Below are 14,686 nucleotides of genomic sequence, written 5' to 3'. Positions count from 1 at the left end.
TGGGATGCAGCAAAAGCAGTCCTAAGAGGGAAGTTTATAGCAATACAATCCTACCTCAAGAAACAAGAAAAATCTCAAATAAACAATCTAATCCTACAGCTAAAGGAACTAGAGAAAGAAGAACAAACAAAGGCCAGAGTTAGGAGAAGGAAAGGAATCATAAAGATCAGGGCAGAAATAAATGAAATAGAAACAAAGTTAGGAATAGCAAAGATCAATAAGACTAACAAGCTGGTTCTTTGAGAAGATAAACAAATTTGTTAAACCTTTAGCCAGCACTCATCAAGAAAAAGAGAGAGAGGACTCAAATCAATAAAATTAGAAATGAAAAAGGAGAAGTTACAACAGACACCGCAGAAATACAAAGCATCCTAAGAGACTACTACAAGCAACTCTATCTCAATAAAATGGACAACCTGGAAAAAATGGACAAATTCTTAGAAAGGTATAGCCTTCCAAGACTGAACCAGGAAGAAATAGAAAATATGAACAGACAAATCACAAGTAATGAAATTGAAACTGTGATTAAAATCTTCCAACAAACAAAAGTCTAGGACCAGATGGCTTCAGAGGTGAACTTTATCAAACATTTAGGGAAGAGCTAATGCCCATTTTTCTAAACTCTTCCAAAAAATTGCAGAGGAACACCCCCAAACTCATTCTACGAGGCCACCACCACCCTGATACCAAAACCAAAGATACTACAAAAAAAGAAAATTATAGACCAACATCACTGATGAATATAGATGAAAAATCCTCAACAAAATACTAGCAAACAGAATCCAACAACATATTAAAATGATCATACACCATAATCAAGGGGCATTTATCCCAGGGATGCAAGGATTCTTCCATATATGCAAATCAATCAATGTGATACACCATATTAACAAACTGAAGAATAAAAACTATATGATCCTCTCAACAGATGCAGAAAAAGCTTTTGAAAAAATTTAACACCCGTTTATGATAGAAGATCTCCAGAAAGTGGGCATAGAGGGAACCTACCTCAACATAATAAAGGTCATATACGACAAACCCACAACAAACATCATTCTCAACGGTGAAAAGCTGAAAGCATTTCTGCTAAGATAGGGAACAAGACAAGGATGTCCACTCTCGCCTCTATTATTCAACATAGTTTTGGAAGTCTTAGCCATGGCAATCAGAGAAGAAAAAGAAACAAAAAGAATACAAATTAGAAAAGAAGAAGTAAAACTGTCACTGTTTGTAGATGACATGATACTATACATAGAGAATCCTAGAGATGTCACCAGAAAACTACTAGAGCCAATCGATGAATTTGGTAAAGTTGCAGGATACAAAATTAATGCTCAGAAATCTCTTGCATACTTATACACTAACAATGAAAGATCAGAAAGAGAAATTAAGGAAACACTCCCATTTACCATTGCAACAAAAAGAATAAAATACCTAGGAATAAACCTACCTAAGGAAGTAAAAGACCTGTACTCAGAAAACTATAAGACACTGATGAAAGTAATCAAAGATGACACAAGCAGATGGAGAGATATACCATGTTCTTGGATTGGAAGAATCAATATTGTTAAAATGACTATACTACCCAAAGCAAACTACAGATTCAGTGAAATCCCTAACAAATTACCAGTGGCATTTTTTAGAGAACTAGAACAAAAAATCTTAAAATTTGTATGGAGAGAGAAAAGATCCCAAATAGCCAAAGCATTTTGAGGGAAAAAACAGAGTGGAGGAATTAGACTCCCTGACTTCAGACTATACTACAAAGCTAGAGTAATCAAGGAAAAATGGTGGAGAGACCTTCAAGATGGCAGAGGAGTAAGATGTGGAGATCACCTTCCTCCTCACAAATACATCAGAAATACATGTACCGGTGGAACAACTCCTACACAACACCTACTGAACACTGGCAGAAGATCTCAGACTTCCCAAAAGGCAAGAAACTCCCCACGTACCTGGGTAGGGCAAAAGGAAAAAGAAAAAACAGAGACAAAAGAATAGGCATGGAACCTGAACCTCTGGGAGGGAGCTGTGAAGGAAGAAAAGTTTCCACACACTAGGAAGCCCCTTCACAGGCGGGGACAGGGGATGGTGGGGGGGGGAAGCTTTGTAGCCATGGAGCAGAGTGCAGCAACACAGCTGCAGAGGGCAAGGCGGAGAGATTCCCACACACAGGATCGGTGCTGACCAGCACTCACCAGCCTGAGAGACTGGTCTGCTCAACCGCCAGCTGGGACCGGTGGGGGCTGGGAGCTGAGGCTCTGGCTTTGGAGGTCAGATCCCAGGGAGAGGACTGGGGTTGGCTGCGTGAACACAGCCTGAAGGGGCTAGTGCACCACAGCTAGCCAGGAGGGAGTCCGAGAAAAAGCCTGGACCTGCCGAAGAGGCAAGAGACCATTGTTCAGGGTGTGCAAGGAGAGGTGACTCAGAGCACTGCCTAAATGAGCTCCAGAGATAGGTGCGAGCTGCAGCTATCAGCGTGGACACCAGAGACAGGCATGAAACACTAAGGCTGCTGCTGCAGCCACCAAGAAGCCTGTGTGCAAGCACAGGTCACTATCCACACTTCCCCTCCTGGGAGCCTGTGCAGCCCGCCACTGCCAGGGTCCTGTGATCCAGGGACAACTTCCTCGGGAGAACACACGGCGCGCCTCAGGCTGTTGCAACATCACTCCAGCCTCTGCTACTGCAGGCTTGCCCCGCATTCTGTACCCCTCCCTCCCCCGGGCCTGAGTGAGCCAGAGCCCCCTAATCAGCTGCTACTTTAATGCCGTCCTGTCTGAGTGAAGAACAGACACCCTCAGGTGACCTACATGCAAAGGCAGGGCCAAATCCAAAGCTGAACCCCAGGAGCTCTGCGAAAAAAGAATAGAAAGAGAAATTTCTCCCAGCAGCATCAGGAGCAGTGGATTAAATCTCCACAATCAACTTGATGTACCCTGCATCCCTGTAATACATGAATACACAACGAATCATCCCAAAATTGAGAGCTGTGTGGCTGACACGGTCTTGGTGCTCTGGCTGGATGTCAGGCCTGTGCCTCTGAGGTGGGAGAACCAAGTTCAGGACATTGGTCTACCAGAGACCACCCGGCTCCATGTAATATCAAATGGTGAAAGCTCTCCCAGAGATCTCCATCTCAAAGCTAAGATCCAGCCCCACTCAATGACCAGCAAGCTACAGTGCTGGACACCCTATGCCAAACAACTAGCAAGACAGGAACACAACCCCACCCATTAGCAGAGATGCTGCCTAAAATCATAATAAGGTCACAGACACCCTAAAACACACCACCTGATGCAGTCCTGCCCACCAGAAATAAAAGATCCAGCCTCATCCACCAGAACACAGGCACCAGTCCCCTCCACCAGGAAGCCTACACAACACACTGAACCAACCTCAGTCACTGGGGGCAGACACCAAAAACAACGGGAACTATGAACATGCAGCCTGCGAAAAGGAGACCTCCAAACACAGTAAGTTAAGCAAACTAAGAAGACAAAGAAACACACAGCAGATGAAGGAGCAAGGTAAAAACCCACGAGACCAAACAAATGAAGAGGAAATAGGCAGTCTACCTGAAAAAGAATTCAGAGAATGATAGTAAAGATGATCCAAATTCTTTGAAATAGAATGGAGAAAATACAAGAAATGTTTAACAAGGACCTAAAAGAACTAAAGAGCAAACAAACAGTGGTGAGCAACAGAATAAATGAAATTTAAAATTCTCTAGAAGGAAACAATAGCAGAATAACTGAGGCAGAAGAACGGATAAGCGACCTGGAAGATAAAATAGTGGACATAACTACCGCAGAGCAGAACAAAGAGAAAACAATGAAAAGAATTGAGGACAGACTCAGAGACCTCTGGGACAACATTAAATGCAACAACATTCGAATTATAGGGGTCCCAGAAGAAGAAAAAAGGAAAGTGACTGAGAAAATATTTGAAGAGATTATAGTTGAAAACTTCCCTAATATGGGAAAGGAAATAGTCAATCAAGTCCAGGAAGTGCAGAGTCCCATATAGGATAAATCCAAGGAGAAACACACCAAGACACATATTAATCAAACTATCAAAAATTAAATACAAAGAAAAAATATTAAAAGCACCAAGGGAAAAGCAACAAATAACATACAAGGGAATCCCCATAAAGTTAACAGCTGATCTTTCAGCAGAAACTCTGCAAGCCAGAAGGGAGTGGCAGGATATATTTAAGGTGATGAAAGGGAAAAACCTACAACCAAGATTACTCTACCTTGCAAGGATGTCATTCAGATTCAACGGAGAAACCAAAACCGTTACAGACAAGCAAAAGCTTAGAGAATTCAGCACCACCAAAGCAGCTTTACAACAAATGCTAAAGGAACTTCTCTAGGCAGGAAACACAAGAGAAGGAAACGACCTACATAACAAACCCAAAACAATTAAGAAAATGGTAATAGGAAAATACATATCGATAACTACCTTAAGTGTAAATGGATTAAATGCTCCAACCAAAAGACATAGACTGGTTGACTGGATACAAAAACAAGACCCATATATATGCTGTCTACAAGAGACCCACTTCAGACCTAGGGACACATACAGACTGAAAGTGAGGGGATGGAAAAAGATATGCAATAATTTCCATGCAAATGGAAATCAAAAGAAAGCTGGAGTAGCAATTTTCATATCAGACGAAATGGACTTTAAAATAAAGACGATTACAAGAGACAAAGAAGGACACTATATAATGATCAAGGGATCAATCCAAGAAGAAGATATAGCAATTGTAAATATTTATGCACCCAACATAGGAGCGTCTCAATACATAAGGCAAATGCTAACAGCCATAAAAGGGGAAATCGACAGTAACACAATCATAGTAGGGGACTTTAACACCCCATTTTCACCAATGGACAGATCATCCAAAATGAAAATAAATAAGGAAACATAAGCTTTAAATGACACATTAAACAAGATGGACTTAATTGATATTTATAGGACATTCCATCCAAAAATAACAGAATACACTTTCTTCTCAAGTGCTCATGGAACATTCTCCAGGATAGATCCTATCTTCGGTCACAAATCAAGCCTTGGTAAATTTAAGAAAATTGAAATCGTATCAAGTATCTTTTCCAAACACTATGCTATGAGACTAGATATAAATTACAGGAAAAAATCTGTAAAAAATACAAACACATGCAGGCTAATCAATACAATACTAAATAACCAAGAGATCACTGAAGAAATCAAAGAGGAAATCAAAAAATACCTAGAAGCAAATGACAATGAAAACATGATGACCAAAAACCTATGGGATGCAGCAAAAGCAGTTCTAAGAGGGAAGTTTATAGCAATACAACCCTATCTCAAGAAACAAGAAACATCTTAAATAAACAACTTAAACTTTCACATAAAGCAGTTAGAGAAAGAAGAACAAAAAAACCCCAAAGTTAGCAGAGGAAAGAAATCATAAAGATCAGATCAGAAATAAATGAAAAAGAAATGAAGAAAATGATAGCAAAGATCAATAAAATTAAAAGCTGGTTGTTTGAGAAGAAAACTACAGGTCAATATCACTGATGAACACAGATGCACAGATGCAAAATACTAACAAAATGCTCGTATTTTGTTATTCCTCAACAAAATACTAGCAAACAGAGTTCAACAGTACATTAAAAGGATCATGATCAAGTGGGGTTTATCCCAGGGATGCAAGGATTCTTCAATATATGCAAATCAATCAATGTGATACACCATATTAACAAATTGAAGGAGAAAAACCATATGATCCTCTCAATAGATGCAGAAAAAGCTTTTGACAAAATTCAACATCCATTTATGATAAAAACCCTCCAGAAAGTAGGCATAGAGGGAACTTAGCTCAACATAATAAAGGCCATATATGACAGACCCACAGCCAACATCATTCTCAGTGGTGAAAAACTGAAACAATTTCCTGTAAGATCAGGAACAAGACAAAGTTGTCCACTCTCACCATTATTATTTGACATAGTTTTGGAAGTTTTAGCCATGGCAATCAGAAGTGAAAAAGAAATACAAACTGGAAAAGAAGAAGTAAAACTGTCACTGTTTGCAGATGACATGATACTATACATAGAGAATCCTAAAGATGCCACCAGAAAACTACTAGAGCTAACCAATGAATTTGGTAAAGTTGCAGGATACAAAATTAATGCACAGGAATCTCTTGCATTCCTATACACTAATGATGAAAAATCTGAAAGAGAAACTAAGGAAACACTCCCATTTACCATTGCACCAAAAAACATAAAATACCTAGGAATAAACCTACCTAAGGAGACAAAAGACCTGTATGCAGAAAATTATAAGACACTGATGAAAGAAATTAAAGATGATACAAACAGATGGAGAGATATACCATGTTCTTGGATTGGAAAAATCAATATTGTGAAAATCACTACACTACCCAAAGCAATCTACAGATTCAATGCAATCCCTATCATCAAACTACCACTGGCATTTTTCACAGAACAAAAAATTTCACAACTTGTATGGAAACACAAAAGACCCTGAATAGCCAAAGTACTCTTGAGAAAGAAAAACGGAGCTGGAGGAATCAGGCTCCCAGACTTCAGACTATACTACAAAGCTACTGTAAACAAGACAGTATGGTACTGGCACAAAAACAGAAATATAGATCAATGGAACAGGATAGAAAGCCCAGAGATAAACCCACGCACCTATGGTCACCTTATTTTTGATAAAGGAGGCAAGAATATACAATGGAGAAAAGACAGCCTCTTCAATAAGTGGTGCTGGGAAAACTGGACAGCTACATATAAAAGAATGAAATTAGAACACTCCCTAACACCATACACAAAAATAAACTCAAAATGGATTAAAGACCTAAATGTAAGGCCAGACACTATCAAACTCTTAGAGGAAAATATAGGCACAACACTCTGTGACATAAATCACAGGAAGATCCTTTTTGACCCACCTCTTAGGGAAATGGAAATAAAAACAAAAATAAACAAATGGGACCTGATGAAACTTAAAAGATTTGCACAGCAAAGGAAACCATAGACAAGACAAAAAGCCAGCCCTCAGAATGGGAGAAAATATTTGCAAATGAAGCAACTGACAAAGGATTAATCTCCAAAATTTACAAGCAGCTCATGCAGCTCAATATCAAAAAAACAAACAACCCAATCCAAAAATGGGCAGAAGACCTAAATAGACATTTCTCCAAAGAAGACATACAGATGGGTAAGAAGCACATGAAAAGCTGCTCAACAACACTAATTATTAGAGAAATGCAAATCAAAACTACAATGAGGCATCACCTCACACCAGTTAGAATGGGCATCATCAGAAAATCTACAAACAACAAATGCTGGAGAGGGTGTGGAGAAAGGGGAACCCTCTTGCACTGTTGGTGGGAATGTAAATTGATACAGTCACTATGGAGAACAGTATGGAGGTTCCTTAAAAAACTAAAAATAGAATTACCATATCACCCAGCAATCCCACTACTGGGCTTGTACCCAGAGAAAACCATAATTTAAAAAGACACATGCACCCCAATGTTCATTGCTTCACTATTTACAATAGCCAGGTCATGGAAGGAACCTAAATGCCCTTTGACAGACAAATGGATAAAGGTGTGGTACATATATACAATGGAATATTACTCAGCCATAAAAAGGAATGCAATTGAGTCATTTGTAGAGACGTGGATGGACCTAGAGACTGTCATACAGAGTGAAGTAAGTCAGAATGAGAAAAACAAATATCATATATTAACGCATGTATGTTGAATCTAGAAAAAATGGTACAGATGAATCATTTTGCAAGGCAGAAATAGAGACAGAGATGTAGAGAACAAGTGTATGGACACCAATGGGTAAAGCGGGGGTGGGGCTGGTGGTGGTGGGATTAACTGGGAGATTGGGTATGACATATATATACTAATATATATAAAATAGATAACTAATAAGAACCTGCTGTATAAAAAAATAAAATAAAATAAATTAAAAAAAATAAAATACTCAAATACTTAAAAAAGAAAAAAAGAAACAAGGAAACAGACAAACAAACTAACTCCTCTCATAGTTTTGAGCCTACAAGACAGAAAGAACAGTAGTACGGTGCCAAGTATCACAAAGGGGACTTCACGATGAGGAAAATAAATCTGGTTTCCTTTCAGAAACGATATTTCAAACTAAGCTTTTCAAATCCATGTAAAGTAGAAATATATTCATTCATTTTTTTTCTAGTTAACTAAAGTATTGTCTTCTCCTCAGAGACCTGGATTGAGATCATCCTTTTGATAATATTTTGATTCTGGAAAAGGAATTTACATCATTTTAAGTTTTACTGGTGTTCAGGGGGTTTAAAATAAATTGAAATTCATATGATTTAATTAGTGTCTTAATTGTTATTATTTTATGAGCTTTGTGGTATTCAATTTTCTTCCCAGTCATGAAAAGAATTTGTATGCCTATTGTTGTTTAAAAAGGAGAATCCCTAAGACACAAAATACCTTTCAAAATGTGCTTTTCTTCTAGGATCCACTGGTATTCATAGCAATGTCATCTAGACCACAAGTGTGAGGATCTGGTGGAAACTACTGATGCTCACACATCATGTTTCTGTAGTAAAATGCAGTGCTCTACATGAATCTATAATCCACAAGTTCCGACCATTGGACCACTGTCTTTAAAGTTACTTTATTTTTTTGCTGGGAGATCACAAATCATACTTAACTGGATATATGGTAACGTAAATATATTATCCCAACTAATTTATAGTTTTCTAACAACCTGTTTTGAGACTTGGAAAAGAATGTCCTTAAGTGTATCAGACCCAATAAATTTTAAATTTTAAAAAGAAAATGTGAGTGTATAGAAATGCCACTGATTTTTGTATGTTGATTTTGTATCCTACAGCTTTAGTTAATTCTTTTATTAGTTCTAACAGTTTTTTTTTGTGGAGTCTTTGGGGTTTTCTGTATGTAAGATCATGTCATCTGCTAACAGAGATCATTTGGCTTCTTTTTGATTTGTATGCTGTTCCTTTTTCTTGCCTAACTGCAGTTTTAATTTACTTATATCTTTTAACACCTCTTTCAGTAATGTTTTATACTTTTCTAGGTAGAGGTCTTGCACAATTTTTATAGATTTATTCATGGATATTTGATATTTCATGTTTCTAAAAAGAAATGAGCTATCAAGCCATGAAAAGACATGGAATAATCTTAAATGCATATTGCTAAGTGGAAAAAGTCAATCTGATAGGGTATATACTGCAGGATTCCAACTATATGACATTTTGGAAAAGGCAAAACTATGAAGATAGTAAAAAGATTAGCAGTTGCCAGGGGTTAGGGAGGAATGCAGGATGAATGGGAAGATTTTTCAGTCAGTAAAACTACTCTGTATTATACAATGGAGAGTACATGTCATTATAACTGCCAAAACCCATAGAATGTACAGCACCAAGAATAAACCCTAATGTAAGTTGGGTGATAATGATGTGTCAATCTAGGTTCATTGATTGTAATAAATGTATCCCTCTGGTATGGGATGTTGATATTTGGGGAGGCTCTGCATGTGTAGGGACAGGGGGTATATGGAACTCTGTATTTTCTGCTCAATTTTTCTGCAAACATAAAACTACTCTAAAAATGTTATGTTCATTAACTATTTTGTATTTTGCTTTTATATTTTAATATAAAATTTTGACTATTTTAGAATAAAAATAACTTTTTAGAAGCATAAAATAATTTTACATTTTTGTTTAACATTGACTTTAATCTACTTTTTAAATATATATACTAAAATTTCATGTGTTCTGAATACAACTTACTATACTTATTTTGAATCTTTAAGATCTTACTCTCAACAGAACAGAAATTATGTGAAAATCTTGATGATAACAGCATGGTTTTGCTGAAATAAAGACAAGATAAACAAATTTAATGGAATAATAAAAAACACAAAAAATCCAAACAAATCATTAAAGTCTTTGTAATAATAATTAAGTGTAATCATCTTAATAGTTCGTTGATATTCAGTTATAAAAACTATAGCCTCGGACTTCCCTGGTTGCCAATGCAGGGGACCTGGTCTGGGAAGATCTCGCTGCGGAGCAACTGGGCCTGTGTGCCGCAACTGCTGAGCCCGTGCGCCTAGAGCCCGTGCTCCGCAGCAAGAGAAGCCACCGCAATGAGAACCGCGCACACCGCAATGAAGAGTAGCCCCCGCTCGCCGCAACTAGAGAAAGCTGCACTCAGCAACGAAGACCCAACGCAGCCAAAAATAAATAAATAAATAAATAAATAAATAAATAAATAAATAAAACTCAAAACTATAGCCTGCCACACACACACACACACACAGAGATACATTTACCTATTTAGTCACTATGAAGTATATTTTTCAAGATAGAGAAGAGTTTGTTGGCTTGGCTATAACTTTGAAATATTTAGACTTGGACGAGGGTGAGGTCCGGGATCCCTGGTCTGGGGTCCTGGTTGGGAGGGTTCAGGCCTGGCTTCTGGGGTCCGGGCTTCCAGCAGGAAGGTGGCCCGGGGACCCGTTTTCTTGCACTGGCTGCACCACGGGGTCTGTCATCTCGGCCAGGAGTTGGTATGCCACTCTGGGGGCTTGAAAATGCCGCCAACAACTTTACCCCTGCTAAGGGACTTCTCGCTGCATTTCTAAGCCGCTTTCCCAGAGCTACTCCCCTGAGGATCTTCTTCCGCTCGCGTGGGAGGTGGGAGCCCAGTGGAACCAAAGCAGGTTCCAGTAACCCAGCTTCTAAAGCCCTGGTGTCGCAGATGCTTGTGCTAGGGAGCGTTTGGCGGTTTATAAATGACTTAGGAGTGCTTTCAAAATCTCGTGTGTGCTGTGCGACAGCCCTGGGAAGTATTCAGAACAGGTATTAAGTCCGTTTAGAGACCTTTCATCACCTTTGGCCAAGAGGGCTTAATGGACTTGCCCAAGGTCACACGGCTGACTTGTGATAGAGCTGCGACTACAAGGGCCATTCTTTGATACTTAGTTTTATACTTTGGGCCATTCGGAAAAAGTAGGTTAGGGTCAGATTGCTGAAAATGGCAGATTTAGGACTGTTCGGAAGTAAAACCGGCCACTAGTTCCCCATCCCCCGACCCTCTTCCTTTAACAAAGAGATGTGACCATTATTAAAGGAAAAAAGAAAAGACCCGTTCATCCATTTCATAAACTGCAGGGATCGTAATGCCTGAGGGTTGAGGCAGGTAGAGTGAACATGGTGTAAGACGTTCAGGTTGGTAAGGAACGGGAAATCATAGAACGTGTGTAAACAGAGCAGCTGATTCTCAAATCCAGCCTGCTTTCCCCCCGTATGAATAAAGGTCCACTGTGGCCAAAGGTTCCATTTCTTAAGAGAAGCCAGAAATCTGGATTTTTTTATAATACGGCATTTCCCAAATTTCTGAAGTGTAGGCCAAATAAATTTGCCTGTGGGACTCCAGTATGCACCTTCTATGAAAGCAGATGATGTGGTTCTATCCCCACCCCTATTCCTTTATCCGGCTTTTAATGAGATGCGGGCAGAAACGTTAGAAAATGTGCTTAGGCAAAAGACTTTGGGCTTAAAATCTTCCTTTTTTTTTCTTCCTGTCTGCTATTTCAAGAGAAGCTATTTCTGTCAACATTAAAACAGTGCTCTGGGTTTGGGCATTTTTGTTGCATAACCCACTAAGCTAAAATTCTTTGTCCAGAGACCTGATCTTTAAAGTACATTCCAGCTCAGTGGAAGTCAGATTATATGTCAGATCATTGATGTAGTGTGACAACTGGGGATTTCCATTTAGAAGTAAGTGGACCATTCTCCTTACTGTGGGGATTCACTGTGGAGTCTCATTTCCACAATATTTGAATTGTATTTTTTCAAGCTAAATAACTGAGAAATTTAGTCATTTCATACAATTCAAAACTGCAATCAGCCTAACATACAAAGTTAGGGCCTAATACATCTTCACCTCATGACAACACAAGAATAAATGAAGTCTCCCGTGATCAGTTTGGGAGCCAATTTACCGCAATTGCTGTGGGTTAAAAAAAAATCACTTCTGGGTACCCAAATAACCTGACGTGATATGGAAGTTGTTAATTAGTTGAAAGCATAGGCCCCCTCTCAAAAATTATGTGTAACACTAAGCAATGTGTTCTTTAATTTTTCACCAGCACATAATAAAAATGTGAATATTGTTTGATCTTCTCAGAATGCTAACTCTACAATATTCTATGACAAACATGTTACTAATAAGAATGCAAAAACACTGTATTACTAATAACGAGAATGCCAAGCATTTACAAACACTACCAAAAGATGTTGATATTAACTGTCAGACTGTATCCTCCCAGCAACTTTGTGAGTTAAAATTTAGTGTCCTTAAACCGATTTGTAGGCAGAAAATGAGTACTAATCAGTGGAAAAACTATATTGAGACTTCTAGTCTCAGTTTTGCACTCATTTCACTTTGGCTTCCTGTTGAAAAATAAAATCTCTAGGAAAAAAAAAAAATTAAACTTCAGGTGTGTGGACTTCCATTTGTGCCCTTGCCCTGGGGCCTGCAAATGTTAGGGGAGGCTCTGGAGATGTCAGGAAGCCTGTGATGTTGGAAACCATCTTTGCACCATAAGGAGAAAATCTACCCGATAACAGAGCCAACTCAGAGAAAAGCAGAGCCAAGAAATGGAGAATGAGACTGAGAACTAGTGATATGATTAACGTCTCCGGGTCCTGAAGATCTACCCATGAAAGTTCAGTTCCTTAAGATAATAAATTCCCACTTTTTTTGCTCAAGTCGAGTTTTCTGTCATTGGTATCAAGTGTCATTCTGATTTGGTTCAGGAAAATTCGATACTTTTAAATGCAGAGTTAGCAGCAGGAGTGACAAGATAGCAGTAGGTAAGGAGAATGGGAAGGAGCCGAACTGAGGAGCTTTTGAAAAATGGGGCATGAGTGAACTGTGGCAGTAAAAGAAATATGAATGCCAGTCCAGGAATGTCAATGTAAAACATCACTTCTTAGCCTTATACCTAAGAGCAACCTAGTGGTCCACAGATAAACTAAAAACTGGTTCACAAAATTTGTATGAATATGTATATGCTGTTTTCTGGAGAGAGAGTTCATAGCTATTCACAGATCCTCAAAAACAAAACAAAACAAAACTGTGAGCTCCCAAAATAAGAAATACTGCCCTACTAAATGGGGAAGTCTTCTGAAATAGTGGGGAGATGTAAAATCGAAAAGCTGTACTTTAGAGAGATTATAAAATCACTCATTATGGCAGTGACTCTCAGATCACATACCACAACCACCTGCATCACAGTCACCTGGGGCTCTTGTTTCAAATTCACATTCACAGCCCCCATCCAGACTCAGTGAACCAGAATCTCTGGGGGCAGGGCCTAGAACACTCCATTTGGAGTGTATGATAGGTCAATATTTTGAAATTTTACATGACTTTCCCACTTGATTGATAATTCTGCAGAATTTATGTGGAAAGCATATTCTTTCAGAATTTCAAAGGCATTGTTTCATTGTCTTTGAGCTTTACATGTTACTGTTGAGAAATCTGATGACATTCTGATTCTTGATATTTTGTGATTTTTTTTCTCTCTGGAAGCTCTTAGGATCTATTCTTTGCCCTTTCCTTCTGAAAACTCCTGTCCTTCATTCCTGGAATTTTTCTTGAATTACTTAATTGATGATTTCTTCCCACCTGGACTGCTCTTCCAATTTTCTTTCTTTTTGAAGAGTATTTTTGTGTTACTTTGCTCAAATCTTCTGTGATTTTTCCCTCATTTCTGTGATCTTCTTTCTAATTTCCAAGAACTCTTTCTATTCCCACCCCCCTTTTTAAAAAATTTCATCCTGTTGTGGCTTCATCTTCTCTTGCCTTCCTGGGGATATTACTAAGAGTTTTTTTTTTTTTTTTTTTTTAATGTCCTCCCTACAATGTTTGTTTCCTCCCATATTCCTTTTTCTGTTGTTCCCTTTATATTATTCAATTGTCTTGTTTGTTGTCCATGATTAAATGCAAGAGATAAAAAGTAAAGAGGGAGCTCTGAGTGGGTGCCTGGTGTTTCTGACTTTAAATTTTGCTATAGGATGATCTGCGGGCATGTTGCCAATATCTTTGGTCAGGCACAAAGTCAGTTATATCCTATTTTAGGTATGGTACCTAAAAGCAAGTACCAGAGAATTCACCCTCCCCAGAGCATTAAACCTCCAAACTTCAGCCTGGGTGGGAGAGGGGCAGCTGCCCAGAGACATAAGGCTGGAGAAAGGATCTAGAGATTTCACTGCTTCTCAGGCAGCTTTCACCTAATTCCCCTTTATTTTCGGACATCCTAACCTCCATCTCCCCTTCACCCCTAATTCCTGAGGCACTTCTTGTAGTTCCAGAACCTTTTGAAGATTCTGTGGTTTAAATTGCGTTGTTTCTCAAGTTTCCGCACTGTTGGGGCCTGGGGCACTTACCCCTCATACTTGTGCTTTCAAGCTTCCAAAATGTTGCTGTCATCTCCCTTCCCTTGCGGGTTGAGGTTTTCACTGGAGTTTAAGCATGGGAGGAGGCGAAATTAGAGGCCGTATTCGAACCGCTGTCTTAACAGATATCTGTATCTTCAAAATCTTTGGGCCATTCCAGCCA

General features: G+C 38.8%; 1 protein-coding gene across 1 annotated transcript in view; it reads right to left on the bottom strand.

Moving 5' to 3' along the window:
• LOC132367270 (transmembrane protein 258-like) overlaps positions 1 to 14,686 on the bottom strand; it is a 42,253-nt gene that overhangs the window by 17,704 nt on the left and 9,863 nt on the right. The gene's annotated exons all lie outside the window — the stretch shown is intronic.

The sequence above is a fragment of the Balaenoptera ricei genome, chromosome 1 (assembly GCF_028023285.1).
Source record: "Balaenoptera ricei isolate mBalRic1 chromosome 1, mBalRic1.hap2, whole genome shotgun sequence".
NCBI classification, from domain to species: domain Eukaryota; kingdom Metazoa; phylum Chordata; class Mammalia; order Artiodactyla; family Balaenopteridae; genus Balaenoptera; species Balaenoptera ricei.
This window is presented reverse-complemented; position numbering and strand designations above follow the sequence as displayed.